We start from the raw sequence: 7,911 nt of genomic DNA, 5'->3' as shown, positions 1-7,911 counted from the left end.
CTTTTCCTTTTCCAGGGCTCTTCCTGACCCAAGGATTGAGCCTGTGTCTCCTGTACTGTGGCAGATTCTCTACCGCTGAGCCACCTGGGAAGCCCATTGTATTTTAGATACTACTCTTTTATCAGATATATGATTTGTAAATATCTTCTCCCATTTTTGTGGACTGTCTTTTCACTTTTTTGATGGTGTCCTTTGAGGCACAAGTTATTTAAAATTTTATTTCATTGAAGAATAGTTGATTTACAATGTGCTAATTTCTGCTATATAGGAAAGTGATTTGGTTGTGCATATATATATATATAGATAGATAGATATTCTTTTTTATATTCTTTCCATTATAGTATAAACCAATAGAATGGGAAAGACTAGAGATCTTGTAAAAAAAAAAGTTAGCGATATCAAGGGAATATTTCTTGCAAAGATGGGCGTGATAAAGGACAGAAATAGTAAGGACCTAACAGAAGCAGAAGAGATTAAGAATAGGTGGCAAGGATACACAGAAGAACTATACAAAAAAGGCCTTAATAGCTTGGATAACCATGATGGTGTGATCACTCACCTAGAACCAGACATCCTGGAGTGTGAAGTCAAGTGGGTCTTAGAAAGAATTACTATGAGCAAAGCTAGTAGAGGTGATGGAATTCCAAGTAAGCTACTTCAAATCCTAAAAGATGATGCTGTGAAAGTGCTGAACTCGATATGCCAGCAAATATGGAAAACTCAGCAGTGGCCACAGGACTGGAAAAAGTTAATTTTCACTCCAATCCCAAAGAAAGGCAATGCCAAGGAATGTTCAAACTACCGTATAATTGCACTCATTTCATATGCTAGTAGACTATCCTCAAAATCCTTCAAGCTAGGCTTCAGCAGTATGTGAACCAAGAACTTCCAGATGTACGGCTAGATTTAGAAAAAGCAAAAGAATAGAGATCAAATTGCCAACATCTGTTGGATCCTAGAAAAAGCAAGGGAATTCCCAAAAAACATCTACTTCTGCTTCATTGACAATGCTAAAGCCTCTGGCATTGTGGATCACAACAAACTGTGGAAAATTCTTAAAGAGATGGGAATACCAGGCCACCTTACCTGTTTCCTGAGAAACCTGTATGCAGGATAAGAAGCAACAGTTAGAACCAGACATAGAACAATGGACTGGTTCAAAATTGGGAAAAGAGTACGTTAAGGTTGTATATTATCACCCTGTTTATTTAACTTATATGCAGAGTACATCATGCAAAATGTCAGGCTGGATGACTCACAAGCTGGAATCAAGATTGCTGGGATATAGATAGGTTTGCACTAAGTTTTCTCTTTTTTTTGGCTGTGCCATGCAGCATGCGGGATCTTAGTGAAATGGAAGTGTGGAATCTTAACCACTGGACCACCAGGGAAGTCCCTGCACTAAGTTTTCAAATCGGGAAATGTAAGTCTTCTAACTTTGTTCTTTTTCAAGATTGTTTGGCTATTCTGGGCCCCTTGACTTTGCATGTAAATTTTAGGATCAGCTTGTCAGTTCCTGTAAAAGGCAGCTGAGATTTCAATAGAGATTGAGTTAAGTTGGTGTGGAGGGTATTGCCATCTTCTGGGTTGTTTTAATTGACAGATATTTTCTCCTGGTTATTAATCAGAGTATTCTTCTTTGTATATCTGTTAAATTTTTATTGGATGCCTAACATTGCATTGCGAATTTTACATTATTGATCTGGATTTCACTGAATTTCTTTAAAGAGTGTTGGACTCTTCCTGGCGATTTGGTTGTTACTCCTGGGTTAGCCTGATCATTTTGAGATTTGTTACAAGCTCCTGAATGGTGAGTAGCCTTCATTAGGGGCTGATTTAGGCTCACTTCTAAGACATGGCTCTTCTGGGTTCTCTACTGAATTTTCTGTGTATTCAGTGAAATCTCTCTAACTAGAGAGAATCTTATAAAGATTTCTAGACCTGTGTGAGCTCTGGGAATTATTCCTGATTCCCTTTTCTGAGGGATTACAGTCCTGTGCTACCAATTTCCTAACATCTGAAAGCAGGGTTGTTTCTTATACTCATTGGAAAAGACCCTGATGCTGAGAAAGACTGAGGGCAGAGGAGAAGGGGGGCAACAGAGGATAAGATGGTTGGATGGTATCACTGACTCAATCGACATGAATTTGAGCAAATTCTGGGAGATGGTAAGGACAGGGAAGCCTGGCATTCTGTAGTCCACGGGGTCATGAAGAGTCGGACATGACTGAGCGATTGAACAATCCAGTTTCTTCGTTGTTTGCAGCCAAAGGATCCACCTGACTTGTTTGTGGCCAGAATCGGAAGTCCTCTCTCCTTTGAACTCCGCACGTCTTTTGCCCATCCCTCTTCCGAAGTTCTGGTGGTTTGGATTACAACCGTGTGTGCATGTTTCACCTCCCTCATGCTCTGTGACCGTCTCAAGGCAGGGAGGCTCATCTTATTCATATCTGCATCTGTAGGATGTCTGTTATAGAGACACGATAAGCACGTTTTTGTACTATGGTCTGCCCTGACCCTCTGCCTTCAAGTCACCTCACCTCACATCCCCAACATTTAAAAAATTAATGCAATTAAAATTTTCCCTTTTTAAAATTTGAAGTATAGTTGACTTACAATATTATACTAGTTTCAAATGTACAACATAGTGGTTTGGTATTTTTATAGATACTTACCATATTAAGTTATTTATAATATTATTGACTATATTCCCTGTGCTATAGATTACATCCTTGTGACATTTATTTTGTTGACTTTCTTTCTTTCTTTTTTTTAACTGGCCATGCCTCAGTATGTGAGATCTTAGTTCCTCACCCAGGGATCAAATCTGTGCCCCCTGCATTGGAAATGTGGAGTCTTAACCACTGGACAGCCAGGGAAGTCCCAAGGTTTTTATTAACTTTATATATATATGTGTGTGTGTACATATGTATATATATACATATATAACTGGTTGTTTATATCTCTTGCAAGTGTGTGTGCTCAGTCGCTTCAGTTGTGTCCAGCTTTTTGTGACCCTATGGACTGTAGCCTGCCAGCCTTCTCTATCTATGGGATTCTCCAGGAAGAATACTGGAGTGGGTTGCTGTGCCCTCCTCCAGGGGGGTCTTCCCGACCCAGGGACTGAGCCTGCATCTCTTGAGTATCCTGCACTGGCAGGGGGATTCTTTACCACTGCGCCACCTGGGAAGCCCAGTTGACACTTCTTAATCCCCTTCTATCTGCCTATCCCCGCACGCCCCTCTCTTCTGGCAACCACTAGTTTGCTCTCTTTATCTGTGAGTCTATTTCTGTTTTGTTGTTATTAGTTTTGTTTTGTAGATTTCATGAAGTAAAACGTACGGTATCTGTCTTTCTTTGTCTGACTTATTTCACTAGCATAATACCTTTCTGTTCCATCCATCTTGTCACAAATGGCAAGGTTTCATTCTTTTTTTTATGGATGAGTAATAATCTAATATCTGGCTAAGGAAATGGCAACCCACTCCAGTATTCTTGCCTGGAGAATCCCATGGACAGAGGAGCCTGGTGGGCTACAGTCTATAGGGTCGCAAAGAGCTGGACACAACTGAAGTGACTTAGCAAATATTCTAACATCTATCAATATCTATTTACGTATCACATCTGCTTTATCCATTCATCTATCGATGGGCACTTAGGTTGCTTCCATACCTTGGCAATTATAGATAGTGCTGTGTTGAACACTGGGCTGCATATATCTTTTAGAATTAGTGTTTTAGTTTTCGTTGGTCCAAGAGTGAAATTGCAGGATTGTATGGTAGTTCTATTTTTAATTTTTTGGAGGAAACTCCATACTGTTTTCTATCCTTAGAACACTGCTCCTCCCACTCCACCCAGAAGGTGCCACAGTACAGCGGGTCACAGTCCTTGTCCCACTAAGTCCCTGTGATTGGTCCAGGGGTGGCCATGAGACTCAAGGCAGGAAATGTCAGAATCCTACTTGGGAAGAGTCCTCTCGCTACTCTGGTGGCAAAGGGCCAAGGACAGAAATCTGGTGCTGCCTGCAGCCAACACTCCCACTGGAGAAAATGAAGCCAACACAGAGAGAGAAATGACGATGAAATGAGGAAGAGAAAGACACACACATACACGCATGCGTGCACACACAGACACACCACACACGCACGCACAGACGCACGCACACACACATGCAAAGGGGCTCAAATCTTTCAATCCAGGCAAAAAATGAGGTCAGGCCCTGTTTATTTATTAGTAAAATAAGCCAATTACTTATTTTATCCTTTTGGCTTAATTTAGCTCTGTCAGTTGCAAACCAAAAAACTTAACTAGTATAAGGCATCTCCATATATTTGCTAAATGGTAGAATTAATTTGCATACCTGCCTCATTCCCAATATAAGTGAGGTAACTTCTGGTAAGAACAAAGAAGATAAAATCTCAAAACAAAAATGGAGACTCAGCAATGTGAGAAGATAGTTGAAAAGAGAATGTGAAGCTCTGGAGCAAGAACATAAAGATATAAGTATGCCGGTCTATTGTTAAGTGAAGCCCATAAGACACTTGGGCTTCCCAGGCGGTGCTAGTGGTAAAGAACTCACGTGCCAGTGCAGAAGACGAAAGAGACGCTAATCTGATCCCCGGGTCGGGAAGATCCCCTGAAGGAGGGAATCACCACCCACTCCAAAATTCTTGCCTGGAGAATCCCCATGGACAGAGGAGCCTGGGGGGCTACAGTCCATAGGGTCATGAGGAGTTGGACTCGACTGAAGTGACTTAGCATGCGCGTATAAAGCATTCTATTATCTGCAGATCAAATTTGGCTTTGAGCTTCCAGGGAGCCAAAGCAAAAAGGGAGATGTAATAACTCAGCTTCCCTCTTCCAGAGATAACAAAGGGTACAAGTTTCTCAGGGGAAAGAATATTTTTCTGAGGCCAATTTCAGCCACATTTAAATAGCCAATGTCTGTAATGCACCTTGTATGTCTGGTTTTTGGAGTTGGGCCTAGGGAACAAGTGAGGTTGCCAAATTTAGTTCACTCAGTCAGCCTTGCCTTGACCTCTCAGTGCCTCTTGTCAGAGCTGATCACCCACTCATTTCTGAAACACTTACTTCACTTGGCTGGGAGCCCTCCCTCTCTGGGCTGACTTCCTCCCTACCAGCCTCTCTTGTCCTATGTCCATGGCTGTGTTTCCCTATCTTCCCCTGATCTCTGAATGGTGGCGGGCCGAGGCTCAATATCCAGACCTCTCCTCTTCTTTCCTCTCTCTGCCTCTGTGGCCCAAGTCCCCCTGTCCCTCTCCTGGACAACAGTCCCTCTTTCCACCCTGGGCCTCCAGGCTAGTCTCTACACAGCAGCCAAAGGGGGATTTTAAAAACCTCAATCAGGGTGACTTTCCTGGTAGTCCAACACAGGGGGCCCGGGTTCGATCCCCGGCCAGGGAATTAGATCGTGCAACTAAAAGTCTGTATACCTCAACTAAAGAGCCCGCGTGCCGCGGCCAAAGCCAAAGATCTCATGTACCGAGACTAAGACCTGGGACAGCCAAATAAATTAAATTCAATAAATACATAAAAATGTTAAAAAAACACACAAAACCCTGAGTCAGCTCCTCTCACCTCCTCTGCCACCTGTGTGCTCAGTCATGTCTGACTCCTGGCGACCCCATGAACTGCAGCCCGCCAGGCTCCTCTGTCCATGGAATATTCCGGGCAAGAATACTGGAGTGGGTTGTCATTTCCTTTCTAGTCCAGGGGGTCTTCCTGACCCGGGGATAGAACCTGTGTCTCTTGCATCTCCTGCACTGGGAGGTGGATTCTTTACCACTAGTGGTACCAGAGAAGCCCACCACCTCTTCTCCCTGACCAAATGAGATGCATGGGGTATAATAAAAGATAATATTTATCTCCCAATGTCCCTGTGAAATCCATAAGGAAACCTGTCTCTGCCCCCAGATGAAGTCTTGACTTCCTGTGCCGTGTTTCCTCGGAGTGCTGGCCATTCTGACCATGGCTCTGAAGTCTTTCTGAAAGCCTCCTGTACACTTGACCCACGGGCTTGCCAGGATCTCAGGGAGCCCATCTCAAATTCCCCAGATTTAGGACTTGAAAGCAGCCCCCAGCCCCAGCCCCAATCTCATCACAGAATTCCCTTTTTAGAATCCACCTTCCAACCCTTCATAATCTTGAAGCAGACTGGGAGTTTTGTGTTGGCAAAATGGGTTCTTCTATAACAATATCCTTTCACCCTTTCTATCATGTTTACGGCAAATCCCAAGACCTTCCCACAGCCACTGGGCCCTACATGATCTGATCTCTGAGCCCCCACAGAAATTTAAAATGTCAAAATATCAAAGAATATTACAAATGATTGTATGTCAGTAAAAATTAAAACTTAACGTAAAGGCCTTTTAAGAAAAAATAGATCAGTAACCAGTAAAGAAAATTATAATCTAAGACTCCAGTGCAGAAGAGTCCCAGTGGAAGGGGAACAGATGGTCCTTATCTTATACTAGTTGTTCCAGAAAACAGAGAATGAGAAGAGGCTGCCCACTTTCTTATATGACTCCCAAACCAGATAAGGACAGTATCAGAAAAGGAAAAGTGTAGAGCATTTCAATCTGAACCTGGAAGCTAAATTATGATCTACTAGAATAAAATATCAGAGAAGGCAATGGCACCCCACTCCAGTACTCTTGCCTGGAAAATCCATGGACAGAGGAGCCTGGTAGGCTGCAGTCCATGGGGTCGCTAAGAGTCGGGTACGACTGAACGACTTCACTTTCACTTTCCACTTTCATGCATTGGAGAAGGAAATGGCAACCCACTCCAGTGTTCTTGCCTGGAGAATCCCAGGGGCAGGGAAGTCTGGTGGGCTGCCATCTACGGGGTCGCACAGAGTCGGACACGACTGAAGCGACTTAGCAGCAGCAGCAGAATAAAATATAGGAGAAGGCCCCACCTCGGAGTAGGGTAAGGACTTAAGACATTCAAAAGGCAAACCCTCATGCAAAACCTTTATGGATCTGACTACATCAAAATTCAGGATTTCTCCGAATCAGGGACGCAGAGAACAGACTGCTTGTTGCCAAGGGGGAGGAGGATGGGAGAGGGTTGGATTGGAAGTTTAGGATTAACGGATGCAAACTGGTATGTATAGAATGTATAAGCAACAAGCTCCTACTATGTAGCACAGGAAACTATATTCAATGTCCTGTGGTAAACCATAATGGAAAAGAATATGAAAGAGGACAGATATACACATGTAAAACTGAGTCGCTTAGCTGTACAGCAGTAATTAACACACTGTAATTCAACTGAAAATTTAAGTTGAATTACAATGTAACTTTTAAATTGAATTTTCAATTTAAAAAATGAAAAAAATTAAGGATTTCTGTTCCACAAAGGCCCTCAGATAATATTGACAGACAGCTGGTTGCAATCTAGTGAATACAGAGCTCCTGCACAAGTTAAAAAAGAAAAGCCCAGAAGCATAATACGCGGCCATGAACAGAAACAAGCAGCTCACAGGATGAGCCCAGCGGCAAAAAAGTAATGAAAAGCGGGTCAAAGAAGTAATCAGCACAACTCAGTTAAAATTACAATGAGGGCACTTCCCTGTCTGCCCAGTGGTTAAGGCTCTGTGCTCCCATGCAGGGGGTACAGACAGGTTCGATCTTTGAAGAAAGTGAACATGTTAGTCACTTGGTCGTGTCTGACTCTGCGGCCCCATGGACTGTAGCCCTCCAGGCTCCTCTGTCCATGGGATTTCCCAGGCAAGAATACTGGAGTGAGTAGCCATTCCCTTCTCCCGGGGATCTTTCCAACTCAGGGATTGAACCCAGGCCTCCTGCATTGCAAGCGGATTCTTTACCATCTGAACCACCAGGGAAGTCAATTCTTGGTAGAGGAATTATGATCCCACATGTGGCA

The 7,911-nt window shown here is 43.2% G+C and overlaps 1 long non-coding RNA gene across 1 annotated transcript; it reads left to right on the top strand.

Annotated features, from left to right (window-relative positions):
- The first annotated feature begins 1,335 nt into the window (after nt 1–1,335).
- On the top strand, nt 1,336–2,545 carry LOC104987014. Its single transcript, XR_825098.1, has 3 exons — nt 1,336–1,423; nt 1,729–1,810; nt 2,267–2,545. It is a non-coding gene; the product is annotated as an uncharacterized LOC104987014 (long non-coding RNA).
- The last annotated feature ends 5,366 nt before the right edge of the window (nt 2,546–7,911 follow it).

The sequence above is a fragment of the Bison bison genome, unplaced genomic scaffold, assembly GCF_000754665.1.
Source record: "Bison bison bison isolate TAMUID 2011002044 unplaced genomic scaffold, Bison_UMD1.0 scf7180017864080, whole genome shotgun sequence".
NCBI classification, from domain to species: domain Eukaryota; kingdom Metazoa; phylum Chordata; class Mammalia; order Artiodactyla; family Bovidae; genus Bison; species Bison bison.
This window is presented reverse-complemented; position numbering and strand designations above follow the sequence as displayed.